Source organism: Aedes albopictus, chromosome 2 (genome assembly GCF_035046485.1).
Source record: "Aedes albopictus strain Foshan chromosome 2, AalbF5, whole genome shotgun sequence".
Lineage (NCBI taxonomy): Eukaryota > Metazoa > Arthropoda > Insecta > Diptera > Culicidae > Aedes > Aedes albopictus.
In genome coordinates this window covers 445,777,152-445,801,150 of record NC_085137.1, presented here as the reverse complement: position 1 = coordinate 445,801,150, position 23,999 = coordinate 445,777,152, and the positions used below count along the sequence as shown (strand labels likewise).

The following is a 23,999-nucleotide window of genomic DNA, read 5'->3' as shown; positions in this document are numbered from 1 at the left end:
TGCGACATATAAATCTTCATGATTTTGCAAAACAATAACTTTAGAAGACATTTTAGGACATTTCGGTCATATTGGCCACTACCAGACGTACTCCCTCCGGAACGTGGTTCCCTCTGAGAAGGCACCAGTGATTTTTTTGTCTGAAAACGGTCTTGCGACATATCATTTTTCAGAATTTTATAAAACAAGAGCTCTAGAAGACATTTCGACCAATATGGATTTTCGAGAACCTGGTTTTTCCTGTGAAGTGGCCAGATTGTGATTTTTTTCTCAACTCAGTATTGCGACATATCAATCTTCATAATTTTGCAAAACAGAACGTTTTGGTCATATTGGTCACTGCAGAGCTATCAGTAGGTCGGCTCCAGAGGCACGTTCTCCTTCTTGATCTGAGGATTTTTCTCAGGAGCACCTGTAGATTCCCAGAACAAACTCCTGAAGGATTGCCGAAATCACCTCGTTCAGGATACTGGGAAGGTTCCCCTATAGGAACCCTAAAAGGAACTCCTGGAGAAATCTAAGAATACACTTTAGAAGGATTTCTTAGAGGAATGCTATAAGGAACTCTTTTAAGAATCGCAGAAGGACCTCCCGATGGAATTTCAGAAATTTATTTGAAGAGATCACAAGAAGAACGGCTGCAGGAACCGAAATGAAACTCACGAAGAAATTTCAAAACGATTTTTGAGTAAAAAAAATCCTGGAACATTTATCATAGGAGCTTCTGAATAAAACTCTTATATGAATATCCAATAGAAATACTGGGCGAATCTCAGAAGGAATTCCGATCGTTGATACTCTTGGAATTATATGAACATTCCAAAAATATGCTTCTGGGATATTCCAGATCATCCAAACTACCACGTAGAGCAGCAGACTTAGTCTCGTAGCAGTAGTTGTATTCGCTATACAGAGTAACGTTACATAATCAACTAAGCTTACTGGACTTACTTGGCGAATTATATACTTTTTGGATATTTAGCGTTGTCCAAATCGTCCTGATCGTTGATCGTTGATAACTACAGCCGTTACATTAATTATTTTCACTATGCTGTTACAATACACCCAACTATTATATATGACCCCCTTGGAATGGTATGAGTCAACCTAAAGTTCTTTTGGGATATTCCAAACAAATCCAAATACTCCGAAGAGCAGAACTTCAGGTCTACACTCGTAGCAGTAGTCATATCCGTTTTATCGAGTGATTTATATACTTTTGGCATGTTCACAATCATCCAAACTGCCCTGGAATTTAACCCTCTACTTCCCATGGTTGATCTAGAGCACCATCGATTTTCGACGAACTCGAGACAAACGGAATTAGATGCATATGACGCAATAGTTTTTAGAATATGATTGTAATCTCATTAGGTGAACCCAACTGTCAACTACTTGTTTCAATAATGGAAATATTGATAAACAATCAAAATACTATTGATTTACAGCTAAAATTTTTTTCGTTGATTTTGAAAAATTTGGCTAATTTGCAATAGTTTTTGTTCCAGCACTTTTTTCGGAAACGCTTTCTTGGCATAGAAATCGTCGTTCAAAGTCGTGGGAAGGAAAGGGTTAACGGCAACGACCCCAAGGACTTGAGATTGGAAACTCGGTACGAGGAACTGCCATTCTCTTCATTGAGAGCACCCGCATACTTGCTGACCTACTGCTGGATCGCGGGTTCGGCATCGTAGCGCTGCAGGAGGTGTAACAGGATCTATGGTGTGATGGTTTAGGGGTAATCTTTCCTTCTATAAAATCTACAGCTACGATCGACGGAAGATCCCCTTGAGGTTCAAGGGCCAATTTTATAACTCCAGAGTATTCCGAAAGCACTGATGATTCTACGCGCAGCTAAAACGCAATACGACCGTTGCCGTAACGAGACGTAAAGATCATTTAAATGCTCAGGTAAGCCAGGAAGACGAATTCAGACCGACGATTCACCGTCCACCAACTGACGTACGAAAACGGTCTACAACTCATTCGCCACCTCAAAAAAATTGCAATACGTTCGCTCCTTTTTCCAACACAGTCTCCATTATCGTTACACCTGGAGAGATCACCACAGCAGACGGAATCGTAAATCGACCTCGTTCCTGATTGATGGACGGCACTTCTCCGACATTATCGACGTCCTATCGTGGTGCCAACATCGACTCCGGCCACTACCTGGTGATGATCAAACTGTGCTCAAACCGGTGACCGCCACGGTATACAGCCTAGAGCCATTCTCCCTTCTAGAGGACTGCTAGAGTACAGTACAGTAATGGGTGGTATGGTCAAATTTTGGTCATGCAATTTTTCTCATAACTTTAGACTGTGTACCCCAAAATAGCTGATTTTTGGACCAGTAATGGTACATTGTATGTAGCTTATACCATAAAATTTTCATCAGAATCGGTTTAGTATTTACGGAGGTATTGTTGAATCCTGAGATCTGCAATTTTAAAGTTTTATACAAAGAAGATTCAAAAATAAGAACACATTTTTACTGTTTTATTGATATAGCCAGAAAAAGTGAACCGATTTCAATGAAAATTTTTCTGTTTGTAAAGTATGCATGACAAAATGTTGTGTAAAAATTTCATTCAATTTTATCTAGCCGTTACAAAGTTATATTTTTTGAGGTGGCACCCGGTTAGTTTTTTCATATTCAAACTGCTACAACTAAAGTATTCATACAAAATGGCTCAAAATTTAACTAAGAACATATTTTTATAATAGTATTATACTGTAAAATTTTCATAAGAATCGGAGCAGTATTGGTAGTTATTATATAATAAAAATTGTGCTTTACTGTCCTTAAATTGCCCGAAAATTTACTATGGAGCGCTTTCATAATCCACGTAGACCAATTTGTTTGCCATCTCAGAACCCCCTCCCTCTCGTAGACTTTCGTCCATACAAAAAATCGAAATTTGTATGTGTTCAATTCCGGCTTCGACTCTTGGGTGTGCTGCTCCAACGAACGATGACGCGTCCGGCGTGTCCGACGGCCAACCGAAGAAAGAGGCAAAGTCATGGCCAACCTTGCACAGCTGGTTGGCAACGCACTGACAGTTGAGCGTTAGGCGTTACATGGGAAAGGGCTGTTCACGGTTCGTTAGTAGATTGAGGAGCAAGTCTCTAAACACGCTAAAGACATGTTACTCATAATGCATTGCACTCCACACATCCTCCTCCTCCTCTCTTAAAAAAATAAGAAAAAAAAAGTTTCTTAGGGGCTGTCCATTAATTACGTAAGGGTTTATGGGGGGAGGGGGGGTTTGGAAAATCTTACGCGCCATACAAAAATATTCAGAGTTTCATACAAAAAATCTTACAAAGGGGGGTGGGGGTGTCGAAAAATCGAAAAAATTGCCTTACGTAATTAATGGACAGCCCCTTACCAGAAAATTATAATAAACCAATTTCTGAGAGGCTGGTCATTAACGCCGATCGATGATTCATACTACATGCTTGTCATTTTTAGAAAATATTTGCGAGCTGCTTGCGTATCTGTACGCATAGCACACGATGAGGTTCGGCACCTATCAATGGTGTTGGTTTTCATTTCTGACGGATCATTGTGGTGAAGTCGTTTTAATCTCCACAAACTAAAGCCAGTGGCGAAAAACTACATGTGCTTTAACGAAATGAACCAAAAAGTGTCCGCGATCCAACATAGACAAACGCGACCGCGATTCTGATCATCCATGAGGTCCGTGAGCAGTACGCATTACTATCGCACATGCTCAAAATACAGTGATGAGCAAAAGAAAGTGAAAGATTTGCAACATTGAACACACGGTGTGTCTGGTAGAACAAATTTATTACAAAAAAATGGGCATCGCTAATTTTTACGCTACGTGAAAGTTGACGCTACCAGCTTTCATTCAAGCCCAACATCGAAATATTCCATCGGGGGAACTTTTTCATACAAAAATTGGGTATGTTTGTTAAGTAGAAATAGGGATTAATTTGGAACCGTGCATTTTGTATGGGGAAAAACAGTATTCTGAAAAAGTTGTTCGGGATCCCTCGGTGGATTTTTTTGAGGGACCCTGAAAATGAAAGCTGAAAGCCTCTATTTTTGAATAGCGAAAAATTTGACGATGCCCATTTTTTTGTTATAAACTTTTCCCGTACACACGCCGTGAACACAGTCAAAAATTATACTTTCGAACTCGGTCGAATTTCAACCGAGTATATATTTGTCTGTTGATCACTCATTTATTTACTCGATTCAAAGATAAACAACTAAGTCTTCGGTATTGATGATCTGTTAAACCTATCGGCATAACCCGACAGACATCACTCTACAACCGAATATCGGTTCATTTCTATTCGGTCATGCAATAATATTCCATTGTGAGAATTTATTCGCATTTGCAAGGCGTATTGAGCCAGCACTCTTAAAAAAATGATGAACTATAAGCACCATCAAGCTCGTGACCAAAGGAGAGGTTTTCGGGGTTAACTTCTCCCATTACCGAAGCTTATGTACTAGGCGCCCCTCCGCCTTTGGCCGATGTTGCGCAAAACCCCTGCTTTGCCGCCTATTCTGTACACGGCCTGAGCATCATTATATCACAGAACAGATGTGTATCTTCGAACAAATGTGAAGTTTCGAGGTGGAAGTCGTGAAATTGTCACTTGGAAAACTAGATTGGAATGAATTTCCATGGGAAAATAGAAAATCATCAAAGCGTGCTGCGCCGCCTCCCTATGCTCGCTGCAGACTAAAGCTTGACTTCCACCACCAGGTTCGCTAGTGTTGAGCTATCAAACGGGCAGTGCTTTTCGTGACGAAGATTCACCCCCGTGATTATATGCTAACTGTTTCAAATACGACTAAAGGTTTCTCCTACCGAACTTTGCGTATCGTAACGTTCCAACTGGGCCACTTCCACAGTTATGAACCGAGGTAAAGGTTGCCAATGGCCAGTTTGCATGTGTCGTGTGGCAGGCAAGAAGATACTTTATACCATTAAAAAGTCAAGAAAGCTTCATTTACGAAAAGTTTATGATCAACCGACCGGCAATCGTATCTGTCACCATCAGTATGGTTATGCTGAACACCCGTACGCATACTGCGTCGGCTATATGGATTCTCGACCGTTCTGGGTATTCTAATTAGGTATAATGTAATACTAGGGTTAAGATGCAATTCACTGTAATATCAAAGTCCAAATTAAGTCGTCGCACTCGGGCTCAGACTGGGTACCAACTCTAGTACTACATTCGGTCCCCGGTACCCAAGTTTGACATTTAACTGAATACCTCATTTATGATTAACATTGTGTTTTAGTAGCCAATGACTACGAACCTAGTTCAGCCAAAGTTCAACAATAAAACCGATCTGTCAAATTCATGTGTCGTCGACCCAGTAAACTATTAAACCCAAAAATATGGCATCCACTAGAATTAAGAATAATATTAAAACTTATATCATACTTTTGTTCAATTGCCAATTCATCTTTGGGTATCTTAACAATACCGCATAGACTCGAAGCATCATGTTCTTGTCGGTGTAATGAGAATAGACCTGAAGGCTTCTTTTTGGCTGCTAATTACCTCTCCGCCCTCCCAGTTACGGTCAACATGGAAAAGTCTTAAGGGAAGGAGACGTGTAGACAATTGTTCTTGTCGCGAGCGGTTTGTTTGGATCAACAAGAGACTGCTTTCGGCGTTTTTTTTTTCGACGATGCGTTTTGAAAAGTTTTAAAAGAAAATGCTCACTCCTATTTTCTATTAACATTTAATTCATTTTAAATTTAGTAGAGCACGGCACTATCAACATGGTTTTTGTGCCTAAACTGCGCGCATTTCAAAAAAGTTGCATAGCACAAAAATTCTGTCGGCATTTTTTCTCGTATCCGGGCAATTTCGGGTCGTACTGAGGGTTATCCTGGTGCAATTCTGCGTAAACTTCCAGATGGGTTAACAGGAGAAAACATAGAGGACATTTTAAAACTTGATGATTTAACTCTAAAATAAAAAGAAAATTGAATAACGTTTTAAATTGCTTACAACTCGTGCATCAGAGAACGGCTTCACCTAAGATCACTCAGCAGCAGCAGCGGGAATAAATGGGGAGAAATCACATGCTGAAGTCCTGATATGTCCTCCAAAGTGCACGTATTTGGAACCCTTCGTCCACCTTACAAATTCAAAAGTTTAATTTTTCTAAAATAAAATAAATGGTTAATTGTATAAAGAATATGATTACTGCTCAATATATTACCCATCAGTCGCAAATTTTCTTGTTTATGTTTTTATGAACGGTAGTTTGTTACTCATAGCAACGTCAGCGGAGTACAAGGTAACTTTATACAAAGGTATTGTAGTTTTTTGATCTAGTACTTCATGAACCCAGAAATTTCATACTAATGTATGGGAGTTGGACGACTTTATTTGGACTTTGGTAATATGTTATTGTTCTCATATATCCGAGATAATTTAAACAAAAATTCAAGCTTAAATAGTCAAACTTTTTACAAGAATTCAAATATGCGGTTCTCACGATAGCATACTGTCATTTTATATTTTTTTTTCATCCCGTGGAAAACGTGCAAACGACATTCTCAAGCCGTACGTCGCTGGAAAATTGGTACACGACATGATAGATCAGCAACGAGTATTCCGATGTTTGGCGTTTGATGTTCAAGACAAGTTCAAGTACTGTAGATGATCGAGAGTTGAGCTCGTGGAGAGGTTAATCAACTCTATTCTCGATTTTAGTTCACTATTTTTTTTAACGCTTCCATTTTCCGTTTTTTTTAACGTTTTGACCATTCTTGAAAACCATTTCTTCGTGAACATGCGTTAAAACTTTGAAACCGTCGAATCGCAACGCCTGTATACGAAACGTTTCTGCAACTAGATGAGCATTTTGAGTCGTATTTCTCGTTACTTACGTGTGTTAGAAGCATTTTTATCAGTTGTCAGTCGCCCCAACCAACGAGCACGAATCGCTAATGGGGCGCAGTTGTGACAAATGTATATACTGGGTTTCTCATTAATGTCTAGACTTGTGTGATAATTTGAAAAGTCCACTGAATTATCCTTTCCCAGCGACATTTCACGCAAATCGGAGTAAATTCGTTTACCTGTTGTGCATCCAACAACCCTGCCATGAGCCCAAGCAAACTTGTGTACGTTAGCCGCTGCAAAGTCGTGTGCGAAATTGTGATAATAATGAATCGCGAATTGAACCCGCCGTCTCCGGATTGGCGATCCATAACCTTAACCACTAGGCTAACTGGAGACCCCAACACCTTTTTCTATCAATCCCAAAAAACATTTTCACTACTGTTCCTGGACATGTTCGACATTTTCTGCATCCATCGACACCAATGGTCCACTGGGCCATGTTTTTCCAATCCCGAAATCAAACCACTTCGACGATTGATTAGTTCCATCTATAATCCAAAGTTACAACAATTTTTCAGCCCGAAATTAATTTCTTCCGGTGCTCCAACATCACCAGCAGAAACCAATACAACTCAGTGGTTCTCCAAAAACCATCTTTTAAATATTCGATCCCGTAACTCACGTCCCAGCGATCCTCCAGAGCGTGTTTGGCATCATTATCCAAAACCAATGCGACCCTATGCCTTTCCAGAGTAGCTTTGTTTATTCGATCACTCCGACGCTCTCCTAGAGCGCCTTCGTCATCATCCAAAAAACGTAACAGAAGCAGAAGCTGAAAACATTCGTTGGCTCTCCGGGCCACTTTTACTATTCAATCCCAAAATCACAACACTCCGGCGCTCTTCTAGAGCGCCTTCGGCATCACCAGCCAGAACTAATGTATTCCGCCATTCCATTTTACCTTTCGATCCCGAAATCGAATTACTCCGGCGCTCTTCTAGAGCGCCTTCGGCGTCAGAAGCCGAAACCAAAATATTGCTGTGGCTTTCAGGTCACTTGCATACGATCCCAAAGTCGAATCACTCCGGCGCTCTTCCAGAGCGCCTTCGCGTCCACTGCCGAAACCAAAATATTTCGGTGGCTTTCAGGCCATTTTTTTGCATGCGATCCCGAAATCAAATCACTCCGGCGCTCTTCCAGAGCGCCTTCGGCATTACAAGCCGAGACCAAAAATATTCCGTTGGCTTTCAGGCTGCTTTTCCATTCGATCTCAAAATCGAATCACTCCGGCGCTCTTCCAGAGCGCCTTCGGCTTCATCTGCCGAAACCAAAATATTGCGGTTGATTTTCAGGCAATTTTCTCTTTCGATTCCGACATCGAATCACTCCGGCGCTCTTCCAGAGCGCCTCCGGCATCATCATCCGGAACCAGCAACTTAACCTTTAAAATCAATTCCCTCTGGCCTCCTTGGCCGTTTTCAATTATCAAATTTCACCCTTCAAAAATCTTCATCCTTCCATGTTCTGCCGAAAAAAATGCTTGCCGAAACGTAAAAAACCCACCAACAATGCGCGACCTTTAGTTTTCTTCGCAGACAATCACCGGTTACGAGATTCACGTTTTTTTTCACTTCTACTTACAAGTTTCTCTCCTGTCCAAGCCACTGCTTATTGCGAAAATTCGCAATAAACCTGGCAGGTTCGCCATTGTTCAATTCCGGCTTCGACTCTTGGGTGTGCTGCTCCAACGAACGATGACGCGTCCGGCGTGTCCGACGGCCAACCGAAGAAAGAGGCAAAGTCATGGCCAACCTTGCACAGCTGGTTGGCAACGCACTGACAGTTGAGCGTTAGGCGTTACATGGGAAAGGGCTGTTCACGGTTCGTTAGGAGATTGAGGAGCAAGTCTCTAAACACGCTAAAGACATGTTACTCATAATGCATTGCACTCCACACAGTATGGAGCGTGGACTTTGGCCAACCCACGCTTTTTCCGTCGTGGTAGATACGCAATCCTAATGTTGACCACACACTCATCTCAATTGTTTCAACAAATAAAATTAACAGTTGCTTTCTGATTAACTACAATTATTATTTCCTACGTGCCTCACCATAATTCGGAAGCAACGTTACCATTCGCTAACAATGAGGTACAGCTTTTCCCGTCGATCATATCGAAGAATGCTTTTTTATATTTTATAGTTCCCAAGTATTAGATGAATAAAAATAAAAAGTTTGTCCTGAGGCTTTGAGGGTTTTAACTATCCGTCCAGTACAATATGGAACAGAATATAGCTCTTTCATTCCTACGGCGTTCTTATGGGAGTGACGTCATGTTTACAAATTCACAACGTAACGTCAGTCGCATAAGAACGCCGTTGGAATGAAAGAGCCGACTAGTTTCTTTGTTATCACCGCACCTATGGGTAATCCACATCGGGTAGAGATATCACTCCGGACAACATTGTTGAAAGGGTGTGTACGGCGGCGGCGGACAAGTGGGATTCCGTTACTTCCACTGTCTCGCGAATAGTACTTGAACTACAGAGAAAATGTTGTGCCGACCAACAGTACATTGAGTTGAGTCCCCCCCTCCTTACTTCCCATCCAGGAGCTTGAGACCAACGGGTAGTCTACAGTACTATCCAGAACTCAAGCTTCCAGGGGAGAGAGGGCAACTTAAGGCGATAGCTGGTGGAACGCTTACTAATAGAGAGTACTCATGTACGGTCCCCCTCTTCTCAAAGTCATCCCTAACGGGAGTACCGTGTAACAGAGAGAATGAGTTTTCAGTGGATTGATCCCCACATCACCCGAGGAATCACTTCTTGAGTATCTGTTCAGCAGATCAGATCTCAATCTGTAAAAACCAAAACAGTTCTTTTAGAAATTTTTCTTAGCTTCCCTTGCAAGATTCTTTCATTTGTACCCCTTTTCGTTAGGGATTGCTCCTGAGGAATCATTCAGGGTATTTTCCTTCATTTTCTTTTGAGATTAATTCTGTATTTCCTCCATTATTCTTTCAAGGATTCCTTTTAGGATTGCTGCAGAGATTGCAGAATTATGCTATGGATTCTTGCAAGGATATCTACAAAGATTTCTCCAGGGACTCCTTTATATATTTAACCAGGTTACAATTTCCTTCATGGACATCTTAAGAATTTCTTTAGGGATTCCTTCCAGATGTTATCCTGGGATGCTTCCAAGGATTGCTCTCGTGATTCTTTCAAACATCTTGTAGAAATTTCTCCTTCGAATCTCCCAGGATTTTTAAAAGGATTCCTTCCGAGATTCCACCGAGGGATTCCCCCAGGATTCTTTCTTCCTGTTATTTTTTCAGCAATGTATCCCAGGATTCCTGCTGGATTTAAAACATAAAGCTTTTCCGTGATTCCTCCCGAGATTTCTCCCGGAATTCTTTGAGGGATTCTTCCCGTGATTCCTTTCAGTACTCTTGTTTTTTTTTTTCTTAAAAAAAAAAACAAATCCGTAGGGTGCCTCAAACCAAGTGTTATGGCAGCAAATTGTTGTCTCAGTATTGTCATAATTTGATGTTGAGCTAAATAGTACTGACGCCTGTAAAAATTTGTTTGGGCTGCGAAGCAACTGGATGTTCTCTCGGTGTATGCAACAAATTAAAGTATCGTTCAGTTGCTGATGTGCTCTCCAGAGTAAAATCTGAAATAGACGTGCGTGCGTGCGTGCTCACATTGTTGATGTTTCCACCTCACCGACGGCAAATTGTACCGAAAATTATAACCAATTTGAATTTTTGAATATTTTGATCGTCTTATTGTCCGCCGTTGTCGGTCGATCGTCTTGTGGCCTGAACCAAAATAAACCGAACCGAAAAGCGAACGAACGCGATTCAGAAAAAAAGCGCAATTATCGCATTTTGACATGTTGCATAACAGCCTCTTCGCGAGAAGCGCCCGGTGCGGTGTGTGTTGGCGGTAGCGGCATTTGATTGGACGATGATTTCCATATGCTTACTATGGCCGTAGCCAGAGTGTGCACATTGACCATGCCGCCGCCGCCGCCACCCCAACTACCAATGCAAGGAGACGATTGGGTCACCTCCAACGGTAATTGCAGATTTCGGAATAGTCTTAAATTAATAATAGTGATGGATGGCATTTCGAGCTATGGGCATTGGCTCGGAGGCAACACTGTTCGTCATTCATATGTACGAGCAAACATACAGTGTATCAAACAATTGTTCGTACAGCAATTTTTACGTCGAAATAATTTTTCACTCAAAAGTTTATAACTTTTTTATATGTTAATCAAAAATGCTGAAATTTTGGCCATTCAACTGCATATTAAAGCTCCATTTGTAAAATTTTGGGTGACATCAAAGAAGACAAGTTTTATAAAAGTTATAAATTTTTTAGTAAAATTTGATAGTGTATCTACATCTCAAAGAGTAGTGGATGAAATATTTTTAAACTTTTTTTGCGGAAACACTACATGATGATTTCATATGAAATTTTGTTAGGATTTATTTGTTCACTACAAAAATATTAAAAATTTGCTTATGTAGTTGACCTATATAAATTTATCATATTTTGCACATATAATCTGCCAAACGTTTTCCACTGATTAAAGCGCAAGTTTATAAATTACAGCTGGAAGTCAAAGCTCGTATTATTTGAAAAGCAAAAAAAAAAAGAAATTACTCAAGTTCAATTATCGTTGGAGTGAACAAACTACAAATCTCTCAGGATACGAGTTACGAGTTTTATATCATAACCAAATTTGCTCTCCAATTATTATCAAAAACATATCAATATCAAAATTTGTTATTGAAATATTGTCCGAATTTACTGTTATTAAATTGTTATTGAAACTAACAAAACAAGTTATGAAAATGGTCTTCCAGAAACCTTTTCTTGTTATGATATTTATTATTTTGCCGCTTATGACAGACAAGTTTAGAACTTAATATGTTATGTTAATAACTTAAAAATAATCGATTCTTTTATTCAGTTATTTTATTTTTATTTTATTTTATTGATGCACAAGGGGGTCATAGGGCCAAGTTTCCAATGCAAGTCCGAGAACTTGCATTGTCCATAATACACCTTTGAATTTGGGAGTAGGCATAGCAACCTCTTTAGCTCTGCGGCTTTTAAGTTTTGCGTGGCCTTAAGGATTGGGAAAGGTGGGAAATCGATGTGGTGTATTGAGCTGTAAGGGAATGTGTTGTTAGTTAAATGGTCAACGTAATTTACCTTTGGGGCGCTGGTTTGGGGTAAGCGTTTTGAACATACATACTGGTTTTGCTGGGTTGCTCTTTCCTATTTTCGTTCGATCGTGTTGTTTTTCTGTGGTAGGTAGTTGTGATTAAATTTTGGTTATGTTCTTGGAATGCTGCTTCGTCCTCATCGCCATCTCCATCGAAATACGATAAGCCTATGTCATTTGCTGTCTGCGGTTTCTAGCAAATCGTCTTCGTAGTCCAACTTCACTATCTCCTGCTACAATCGCTTCGTCGCTTTCTTAAATTCGGCTGTCATTACCAATGTCCTTCCAATTCCAACGAACATCCGTCCATATCCACCTCTTGTCTACCGCTGGATTTCCACGTGAAATAAGGTCTGTCAACTTTTTCCCGGGATTTTGTAGATTAGTGCTTTATGCATGCTTCCTTTCCTGAGACTTCGGAGCACGTCTTAGACATGGCTGAGTACAAACAACGCTCATCTCCAGCGATATTTTTAACCAGCATCGCACCACCGTCGTACTGCATTACTTCCATTTTTCACTGCTATCACTCATGATACTCAGATACATGAAAATATAAAAGAAATGTTAGTAGCGCTTTTGGTGATACTTTCACGACGGCCATTCAGAATGGTTCAACGGATGCAGATGCGAAGATCATCCCTGCTGACTAGCAGCGTTCATCAAACTCAGTTGAAGATGAAACTTAAAATATACGAACACGAAGAGCAACAAATAGACGAACGCGAATATTCTAAAAAAAAAAGAATGATGATTAACCTGGGCTTGTTAGGGGAATATCTGTAAATAAAAAGAAAATCGGGTTAAGTACGGTTCCTTTGAATTCCACTAAGAATTTGCATCCTTTGACAGATACGTATTTCGACCTCAACTGTAAGGTCGTCTTCAGTGTCTTGTACTTAAGTCGAGTCAAGTACAAGACACTGAAGACGACCTTACAGTTGAGGTCGAAATACGTATCTGTCAAAGGATGCAAATTCTTAGTGGAATTCAAAGGAACCGTACTTAACCCGAAAAAAAGAATGATCTTCCATCCGATCTTCAAGTGATCCTCACAAGTAGCATCTTTCGTTCAGGCACTTTTGAATGTCCGTATGCAACTTGTTCTCACAAGAAATCTGCCTCGACCAAGTTGGCAGAACGCGCCCATACCCCTTTCTGAACCGAAGGGCAGGGAATAATCGATTCTTTTATTCAGTTATTATACCCAAATAACACAGCTCCTTATGCTGTTGTTATTTCTTTCTGCTCGGGAGCTGTTGCATCACGGTGCAAAAATATGCGGTTTGACAAGCTGCCAGTAGGATTAGTCCTTATCATCAGTGCTCTCTGTGGTACCTTGTGGTATGCACATAATAAATTATTGTATTACTGTATTACGTTTAGCGTGTATGTTTACATTGAGTATCTGTCATATGTTGAGATGTTGTTATTGTTGTCTGGAGTGTGAATCATTGTATGTAATATTGAAGTATCGGTAATAAAGTGTATACAAATAATAAATACAGTTGTTGAATAATCATTACAGAGAAAGATTCTCACATTGGCGACGAGAACGGTGAACAGTGCATGTGAAATTAGTTTAATTTCGGTTCAATATGAATCAAACAATCTATTTGTATCTTCGACTAATGACAATGATCAACCTGTGAGAGATTTTGATGGTGATCGGTATTGTTTAGTTTAAGGCCGCACGGGACGACGTGTAATTTTTCCTATCTTCCCTCTCTTTCTAACAATTTGCCTCGCGATTTTGAAGAAGCAAATATCAATTTCCACTGCACTGACGTAGCTGAAACTTTAGTCGATTGTGCACCACGAGTGAGCAAATAATCGATCAAATTTCTAGTCATTAATATGAAGTAGAAGTTGAGATTTGCATCTTACTAATAACAGAGCAATGGCGGTTAATTCAACCACCGTCCCGTCCGGCCTTAAAACGATGACAATCACTATTGTCAGATAAAGAAATAAAGAACTGTGAAGAAAATCTAAGTTTTGTTGATTGTGATATCGATACTCGTTGAATGAGGTTGTGCTCCTAAATCTAGACTTAAATGCTGAATGATGAATGAAGTATTGATTTGTTAACCGGATGGCCGAGGAAGGCGTAGAGGTGAAACAATATTTTGAAATCAAATTTTGCCGTTGCCGTTAAAAGCCAGTGAAGGCGATAAAAGCCAATGAAGGCGATAAAAGCTAATGAAGGCGACATTCTTGAAATAGCCGTAAAAGGCGGAAAGGATTACAGATAGAAATAAGCCGTTGAAGGCGGAAAGCAGAAAAAATGTTATAGGCAGAAGAGCCGACTAAGGCGAAAAACTCGATGGCAGAAAGATCCGTCGGAGAATGAAAAGCTGTTGAAGGCGGAAAAAGCCGTTGAAGGTGGAAATGCCGTTGAAGGCGGTAAGACCTGCAAGGCAGATATAGTCGATTCTTTGTAGAGCCGTAAAAGGCGAATTGTGTTATTAAAAATTAAAGTACTAAAAACGCAACAGTGTCGTAAGTTTCGTAAGAAACAGATTACCAGCCAACGCAGATTTAAGGGTTGTTTGCGGATCAGAATGAATTTCTCGGCCAATCTTGATGCATGGGAAATTCCTTGGCTGAATCGCTTAAGAAACCGTTTTTTCTTCGATCGCAGTACGCAGTTGCGAAGAAATGACAGTTCAAATGGCAGTCACCGTAGAATGTTTCTGCCAGGAATCGTTCTAGAAGTTTCTTGAGCGATTTCTCTTGAACTCCAATCTGGGCTTTATAGTTAATTGAACCATCAAAAATGAAATTTCACACCAATTAAGTGGCAGCTGAGAAGGCGAAAGACAAAACTAAACTTTAGGCTGAGCGTGACTAGAAAAACAGGAACGAATAGTATTTGAATATGTTCCAAATGCGAATATAACTGAGCAGATACTGAGTTTGTTGTGGACCCACCTCAGGTGATATATATTGAAGTTATCATTGCTCAGTAAAGTATAATAAGTCTACGAGACGTAAAAAGGGTTGGCTCTTGCAACCAAATTAACATGAAGACATGATTTAACTGATGCTTTGTCCTCTCTTACAAGACTAAAAATGTAATTTCAAGAAAATTAACATCAATGTGTGAAAATTAACATCAAACTGTCTTGGTAGTTCGCAAGATAGGACGTCAAAATGACAGTTAAAGCATTCGTTGAAGCTAGACCACATATTCAGAGCAGTTGCTAACCACTAACCTGTTAAGTACCATGCTAGTCAAATGGCTAATTGAATTGGATATTAAAAAAAAACGGACAATAAAAAATGAAACTTTTCGGCTTAACTAGATGTCTCAGGAATTCGAGTAAAAAACGCTTTATAACCTATTGAATGCCACTTAATGTTTATGCGATTCAAGTGAGTTCTTGAGTAATCACTTCTGAAGTCTTTGAATATAAAATGTATCGGGGTGGTCAGGAGGGGCATTTTGACTTATGATCTTGCTTATGATTGCCTAACACTGGATAAAGTGCCCTTGATAGTGCCATTTTTGCTAATGAGTGGGCCATCTTGCCAAGAACTGTGGAACAAGTTAGAGAACAAGGTACAGCAGTACGCTCAACAACAAATTCTGCACAATAATTTACTTACAGGAAGAGACAAATTTTGATCAGTTAAAGAAGTATTGAAACGATTATTGAGGAGAATAACGTACAGTATATCAAAAGCACAAGATATTGGAATAATAAAAGATAATCATTTCTGTAACTGCAGGAATAGATATATCTAATGAAAGCTGGATTATGCGGTTTGTTTTTCAGTCGAGCTTATTTATGCAAACAGGTACCATTTACTAACATGCTACCTTGTTTGAATTTTTAGATTTCATACACTGCAAAAACTGCAAATATTGTATGCATGTGTCGCACACATAGATTTTTGCAATTTGTCATAGATAACCCTTTTCATGTGTAGATACACATAGTTCATATAAGGTCCATCGATTTTATGTGTGATCCAGCGTGGAAAACGAGTATGTGTGTACAAGTAAAATTTATATCCATGGATTTTTACCAATAAAAATGTGTGTACATGTATGAGTGATATTTGTGTTAATAAGTTCATTGAAAATTTGAATAAAAACGTGCTTTAAATTGTTTCAGTACATAGAAATGAATCGTAGAGGCAAGCGTAAGCGCCATCATGACACAGACAATCATGGTCAGTGTGCACTAAATACGTCAGACTTGTAAGCGTTAAAAAAATGAGGATGTATTTCATCGAAAAGATGTGAAATAAGTGATATGATAGACAGATGATTGGGCTTTGCAAAAATGCAGAACATTCTAGTCCAATCCAACGAACTGAGAATATTATCAATATGTATGATGAGCATATGTAGAAAATCAGAGTTACTTAAAGATAAATGGTTCTAAATTTTGACGCTACATTGAATGCGAATAATTTGAAAAAGGCTCGCTGAAATAGCTTCATTAGGTATCTAGAGTGAGAACATAACATGGGGCTTTTGCAATATTTTGGAGGTACACCATTAAAATAAGTCCTACAGTTCAGAACCCAAAAGAGCGACATCAAAGGAACAAATTTTTGGTTTTGTAATGTTAAAATAGGTTTGATTGAGCACGAATCACCAGTTAATGCGGGAAAATATGCATCGTAGAATGTAAACCTATTGAGCGACCAAACCGTAAAAATAAACTCATTCAGTTTGAAAGGTAAATGGTAAATCATGAGAATTCCGAAATTATCGGAAATATGATTCCTAAAAACGTGGACACCTATAGGTATAGGTATAGATGAACCGTCGAAAAGTGCTTCAATAAGATGATCGATTTATTTTGTTATCTGGAGAAAATTGCTTTGTATATAATAATTGGCTACTGGCGGTGCGAAAATTGATGTTTAACCTACTTATAAACATAGCAACTCGATTTAGATTAGTGTTATTTTCAGCTCTTAAGTAGCTTAATGGTGCGCAATACCAGCAACCGGTTTAAATTTACGTCACAATAACTGCAACTTTGCATGTGCTTAAATGCGTGACTTCGATTTGGTACTGCGACGATGATGTATGTATTAAGAATTTGAGATAATTATAGGATTACAACAGCTAGTACGGGTGCGAGTTTTGTGAACATATTAAATATAATTCAAAAACTGGATGTTTTCAAGTTTTCAAATTACTATTTAGCTAAAACTAGTATTACAAATATTGCTTTGGACAAGTGACGTTTTTTGAAATCGTGATTTGATTTAAAAAAGTATCAATCCCTTCGATATTTACAAAACAAAATCTGTAAAGCCAAACTTCTGAATATATTCTGAATAAGAAACGAGTTTCAGCGAAGATCGATAAAAAAAACATAAAAATGAAATAGTGTTTGTATGACACTTGGACACTTTGGATCGAAAACGAGTTAATGGATATTGATAATTTTTCCACTGTAATATTCGTGCAGTGTTCCGACATATTAGTTAAAAAAAATGTCTGAATAATAATCTGAATATCCATACCTTTTGTATGAGATTCTTCTATGAAGGGACATGTCAAAAAAAATATCAGTGGGCAGTATACAATGTTTGCATGCTAGCTGTCATTGAAAACATTGGAGAAGAGGAAAGCAATTCAATTAATTCATCAGCAAAGGTAATATTTAGCTTGACACTCAGTATTAAAAATATTTTGGGATTTGGGAAAATACTTGGGTCAAAATAATATTTCTTTTTAGGTACAACCATAAATAAGGGAGAAGTAATTTACCAAAATGCCGAGCAGAGATGGATGACCAAATGGATGACTGTACTACTAATTCTGATGTGAGACTGAAGCGAGACGTTCATAAACTGAGGAGACTATAAGCGAAAACAACGTGGAGTGACCTTGCTGCGAATCTGGAGAAAAAACGAGATGTGGTACCTTGTGGTATGCACATAATAAATTATTGTATTACTGTATTACGTTTAGCGTGTATGTTTACATTGAGTATCTGTCATATGTTGAGATGTTGTTATTGTTGTCTGGAGTGTGAATCATTGTATGTAATATTGAAGTATCGGTAATAAAGTGTATACAAATAATGAATACAGTTGTTGAATAATCATTACAGAGAAAGATTCTCACACGCTCAAATGTCGGCTGTACAAAGGCCTAGAGTTTCAAGACTATGCGGATGATTACTAGGGAGCATCCATTAAGTACGTCACGCTAAAATTGGGAATTTTCGACCCCCCTCCCCCCTTCGTACGGGTTTTTCCTATACCTAATACATGGCTCGTCACACTTTCACAAACCCCCCTCCCCCCTTGGACCGTGACGTACTTAATGGATGCCCCCCTACATGTTTTTAGCTTCAAAAATGAGTTTTCGAATATGATATCACATGTCGTTTATTCAGAAACCACTTTCTGTTTTTTTTTGCATATGTCATAGGTTTATAGTCAAATTGTAATGTATTTGGGATTTGGGTGTACCCAATACCTAACGTGTTGAAGTCATTGAACCACCCCGAAAATCGAAAACAAAGAAATTGCCGGCGAATGTGCATCGCATAATAATTGGCTTCTCTCAGTCTCTTTGGAGGTGGTAAAGAAGATCTAATTGGAGTTGTTGTATGGTGGGCTGTCGTCGTCTTCGTCGTCACCGCAGCAGCAGCAGCAGCAACGATGCATTCAGTTTACTACGTGTGAAATTGGGCGAATTGGATTTTAATGGTACCGTTTTCGGTCGGTGGTGATTCAAAACGCATACGTTTCTCGCAGGCAACCATGCAGAGGCAGAGTAAACATGACCCAATTTCCTCTCCAGCAAAGTGGCAGGAAGCGACAACCTAGCTCCTAATGTGCGCGCATCAATCAGTCATAGTCAGTCAACCTGCCACGCCGGGCCGCCTTCGCCTGCACTTTGGAGTGTATACAGGTCGGATCGCCTGAACGAGCAAATAGAGTATTACTTATTCAATATCCCACTCACTCACAGTCTGACTGCGTTTTCCGATTCGATTACACACAGGCGGGAGAAAAGTGTGAATGGGTCAATGGGTTAATTGCCCCAGAGATGGACAAATGAAGACCGTCTCTGGCTGGTCGATAGCGCCGCCAGTCGTGCTAGGGCTTACCATTTGAGAAGAATGGCCATTTGACCATGTCTGTGTAGTACCTAGCGACAAAGGATTAGTGGAGCAATGGAAGAAAGGAAAAGCGAAGGATCCTTGGACTAGTTGTTGTAGGTTTGCTTTTCATTTGGATTTCTTCTAGCTGACAGGACGAGATAACGATGGGGATTGTATGCTCGTCCTAGTTTAACGCTGTCGCACGGGTGGTGGGGGATTGCACTGAACTGGGCCAAATTTGAATGATGCTAATAGTATTCGTTCAGCTGGCCAACTGGCCAGCTTCCAGTTCAATTGGTATATGTTGGGTGCTAAGAAAATTTGCCTTTTAAGGAAAAGCAAAGAATCTTTCACTAAAATATGAAGCTTAGGTCATCAATTTTTTTTTTTCAGATGTTGCAGATTGTTGGAAATACTGTTACAAAGTGAACCTCATTTACAGTGAAAAAAAATGTATAAAAAGAAGTTCACTCAAATTGTTTTCAACTAAATTTATACGAACTATTCGCAGGATTTTTGTTAAAAGTTCAAACTGCTGTTGAGAATTCATTCAAAATTCTACTCAGTAGTAATACGTTTGAATTGACCGCAAGAGCCTTAATTTTAATTTAGAATTCACTGAAGTGGCTCTCGGGAATTCATTTAAACTGTAGCTCAAACTATTCACAGGCATTCATTCGAATTCCTCTTAGTTATGCTGAAATTCGCTCAATAACTGTTAAGATTTTACTTAAACAAGGGATCTGATTATTGACTATTTTTACCGATGGAACCAAAACCATAAACGATATGTACGAGTTCCATGAATAAGGCTTATAATTTCATAAATTTTTGTCATGATGCAGTGTACTGCCCCCACTTGCAAAACAGTCCCATATGAATAGGAAACCCAGCAAAGATGGGACTGTTATGCGAGTGGCGGCAGTGTACATGCAGCATGATTTCATGCCGCAAATTTATAATTATTTGTACTAAACATTAGAAATGTAGCGTTGAAGCTATGTCACGGCAAAACTCGTCATGATATCATGCCGATTTTTTATGGTGTATAATAACATAAAAACACACATTCATGACGCATTTTACCAGATTCGGGTTCCGGATTTTTACCCGTGAAGGAATCGATTAGATTTCCTTTAACCCTTTGAAGCGTTTTTATGGAACTTTTTCTACGTTTTTGTTCTATTTTGGTGTTCAATAGCATGAAAAGGGTAGAATATCATGCAGAATATTTTTTCCGGATATCCTAGGTCATCCAAACTATTCTTGAGTTAAGATCCCAAAGTCTACGGGTGTAACGGTAACTTTTTTCAATACAAAGAAACGATTTATAATCTATCATGTCCAGTAAGTATTTTGAAAGGTTAAAAGACAGTAACTTCTTTCAGTATACAAAGCTACGATTTGTAATCTATCATGTCCAGTGAGTCTTCTGAAAGTTCAATTGACAGTATCAGATCAGTCAGGATATCCAAGGTCACTACTGTTGTTATCAAGAGCATCATCAGCTTCAGGATAGTTTGGACGACTCTTAATGTCCCAAAGGTGCATAATAATATATAGTAGACATCAGGTTGGTCACCGCGATTGATTATGAAGATCATAGCTGTTGTTACGAGTGTAGACCTGATGTTCTGAACTCCAAGATAATTTGCCTGACCTGGAACATTTCCATAGTGTATCTAAATGACATTTGAGATTACAAGAGCTTCACGGATCCTAGCAGATTATGCTTTGCTGTTATTTCTGGTGTAAACACATATAGTTTTTCTCGAAGATTTTAAGGACTTCATTATAGAACAGTGTTACGTTTGTAAATTGTTGTGAACATTTTGTCAGTTTATTTTGTACGTTATACTAAGGTGTGTACATCTGTCCCTGAATTTTAATGTGCATTTGTAGCGCTCCAAACATTTCAGGAGCGATCTAGTACAAAACACGCAAGCCGTCCCCTAACACGGACATCAAATTGTAGGCGGTCTTGTGTTGTTGCCCAAATCAGAATGCCCCCTTAGGATTAGAAATTCCTAGACCAAACACAAGCTATGTATGTAACGCTGCAAACAAAAGGTAATCCGCCAGAAGAAAAATGATTACAGGATTGACTGATGGACCAAGAACAATAATGAAACTTCGTTATCCTGGGATTGGACTTCGTTATCTATTTAGATAACTGGGCACAATTTATGTTGTGTTTTGTGCATTTGTAATGTTTTTATTTTATTTTTCGTATCTAGTTCCCATGTCAGGCCCCATTGACATGGAAAATAAAATGCGCATTTGTAGGGTTCTGTTAGAAATTGTCCAAATTTGGCGCCCGAAGATTGCAGGTTCGGGTCCTGTCACGGTCGCCACAAATATAACGAAAAAAAATGTGCGGACACTACAAATGCATTGTGCTCACGATGAGTACCACAATTTGAACAACTTCTAACAGAACCCTACAAATGCGCATTTTATTTTCCATGTCAGTGGGGCCTGACATGGGAACTAGATACGAAAAATAAAATAAAAACATTACAAATGCACAAAACACAAACATGCAAAACATAACATAAATTGTGCCCAGTTATCTAAATAGATAACGAAGTCCAATCCCAGGATAACGAAGTTTCATTATTGTTCTTGGTCCATCAGTCAATCCTGTAATCATTTTTCTTCTGGCGGATTACCTTTTGTTTGCAGCGTTACTTGCTTACATAGCTTGTGTTTGGTCTAGGAATTTCTAATCCTAAGGGGGCATCCTGATTTGGGCAACAACACAAGACCGTCTACAATTTGATGTCCGTGTTAGGGGACGGCTTGCGTGTTTTGTACTAGATCGCTCCTGAAATGTTTGGAGCGCTACAAATGCACATTAAAATTCAGGGACAGATGTACAAACCTTAGTATAACGTACGAAATAAACTGTCAAAATGTTCACAACAATTTACAAACGTAACACACTCCATGCAACAATCGAAGAATTTTTCATGAATTGGAGAATGCAATTCATGGAAAATTCTTAAATCTACTTAACAACGTATCAACTATACAACAGTATGGACGATCCTGAATGTCCCAAAGGTTTGTATAAGCTAGTAGACTTCAGATTACTCCAGTAACTACGGTTGGTTATGCAACATTACTCAGTATAATAGATATGGCTCTTGTTACGAGTGTACACCTGAAGTTCTGAACTCCAAGGTAGTTTGGCTGACCTGGAATATCCCTATAGTGTCTATAAATGACATTGTAGATGTCAAGAGCTTCACGAATTCCAGTAGATTATGCAATGCTATCATTTGTGGCGAAAATACATAAAGATATTCTTGTAGATTTGAAGGACTTCACTGTAGGACAATTTGGAACACCTCAAACATCCCAGAATATAAAACTCTCAGAATAAAATTACCTTAGAAATTACCCACAAAATGGAATAGAAAAATTTGTTCGTTTTTTAAGAACTAGAAATTATTCGAAAAATTCATAATTATATCTCTCAGGAACTCATTCGAATGATTTCAAAGATTTTTTTTAAGCATTCCACTCAATTTAAGCAATGGAATTCATTTGAATTCCTCTAACCAATTTGTAGGAATTATATGTAAAAAAGGTAAAAAAAAATATGTTTTAGTAAGTGTTTGTGTATTTATATAATCAATTTATATTAATGTCTTCATTTATTCAAGTGTAGGATAACGGATGCGGCGCACCATGAAACCGAGCACAGCGCTGCATGCAGTCGTCTGACCCTGGCCTACGCGAGAACGACGCTGACCGACGGCGATGACTCGTTGCGAAGGAGGAGAAAAGAGAGACAAGATAGAGCATTGGAGACGGGATGAACAACGAACGATGGCTTCAGTTTTGAGACAAATGTGATGAAGAGTGGTTGTGTTGAGTGCTGCGCGTTTCAAGATTTTAAAACAATTGAAAAAAAAAAGTAAAATAAAACGTAAAGTGTGAAACGTTAATGCAGAATTGTTGTCTTGTTCACTCCGAGATCCCGACACAAAGTACTTTGTAAGGGTCATATAATATTGAACAATATCTGCCAGTTCTCAAATGTGATGTATTTTAATTGCTTTTTTAGAGCGAGACGCAACCCGACCGTGGCCGACTTGAGCAGTGATGCTTGAGTACTTGACAAAAGAGGGCATAAATCAAGTCTGAATTAAAAATAAACTTTTTATAAATTTTCCTTTATTTTGTTTGATTTTCATATGGGTATCGCTGCATTTAATAAAGGCTTTCAAGTTCCAGCTCGAAGGGACTTTCTTGCGGTACTGAAAACTGGTTTATGCTGAATGGGAGATCGTTGTCGCCATATCTAATTATTCACAAACGGTTATGACCATGGTTATGACAACAGTGGTTTCAATTTAGTCAATTTAGGAAGCTGTTTAATTGTCGTTTACACTGCTTCATCGTCAGTTCGGATACAGTGACCCCACAGTTTATGAATCGGCAAAAATGACCACAGTTTATGGATCACTCCATTTGATCAACACGGTGATTCATAAATAGTGTACAAAATTTAAGGTGATTCATCGGTGTGGGGTCACTGTATATGTTCTCCCCGGTTGTTTCTGCGTGCAAGGGAATTATTCCGGGAACGGAGTCTCAGCCGTCTGAAGATTGACCGCGTTATTAGGAAGACGCTAAAGATTGCAGCAAATTGAGGGCCTAGACGCATGTTCTTTTCAAAATCTTTCCACCAATGTATGAGACATGAACGACTTTATTTGGACTTTGATATCTCTACTCGTTTCTGAGTTATTGACAAAAAAAAAAAACAACCGATAAATCAGCATTTTTGAC

The 23,999-nt window shown here is 39.0% G+C and overlaps 1 protein-coding gene and 1 long non-coding RNA gene across 4 annotated transcripts in view; one reads left to right on the top strand and one right to left on the bottom strand.

The window, feature by feature from the left end:
- LOC109420211 (uncharacterized) overlaps window positions 1-23,999 on the top strand; it is a 282,042-nt gene that overhangs the window by 2,311 nt on the left and 255,732 nt on the right. The window lies entirely within an intron of this gene.
- LOC109397742 (uncharacterized) lies at window positions 3,266-22,863 on the bottom strand. Of its 3 annotated transcripts, XR_009998030.1 has the most exons (4): window positions 13,116-22,863; window positions 8,500-12,838; window positions 6,043-6,171; window positions 3,266-5,973 (listed from the first exon to the last, which is right to left on the bottom strand). It is a non-coding gene; the product is annotated as an uncharacterized LOC109397742 (long non-coding RNA). The 3 variants fall into 3 exon arrangements; XR_009998029.1 differs by lacking the exon at window positions 13,116-22,863 and having other exon boundaries at window positions 3,274-5,973; window positions 8,500-12,977; XR_009998028.1 differs by lacking the exons at window positions 8,500-12,838; window positions 13,116-22,863 and adding an exon at window positions 6,230-8,433 and having other exon boundaries at window positions 3,275-5,973.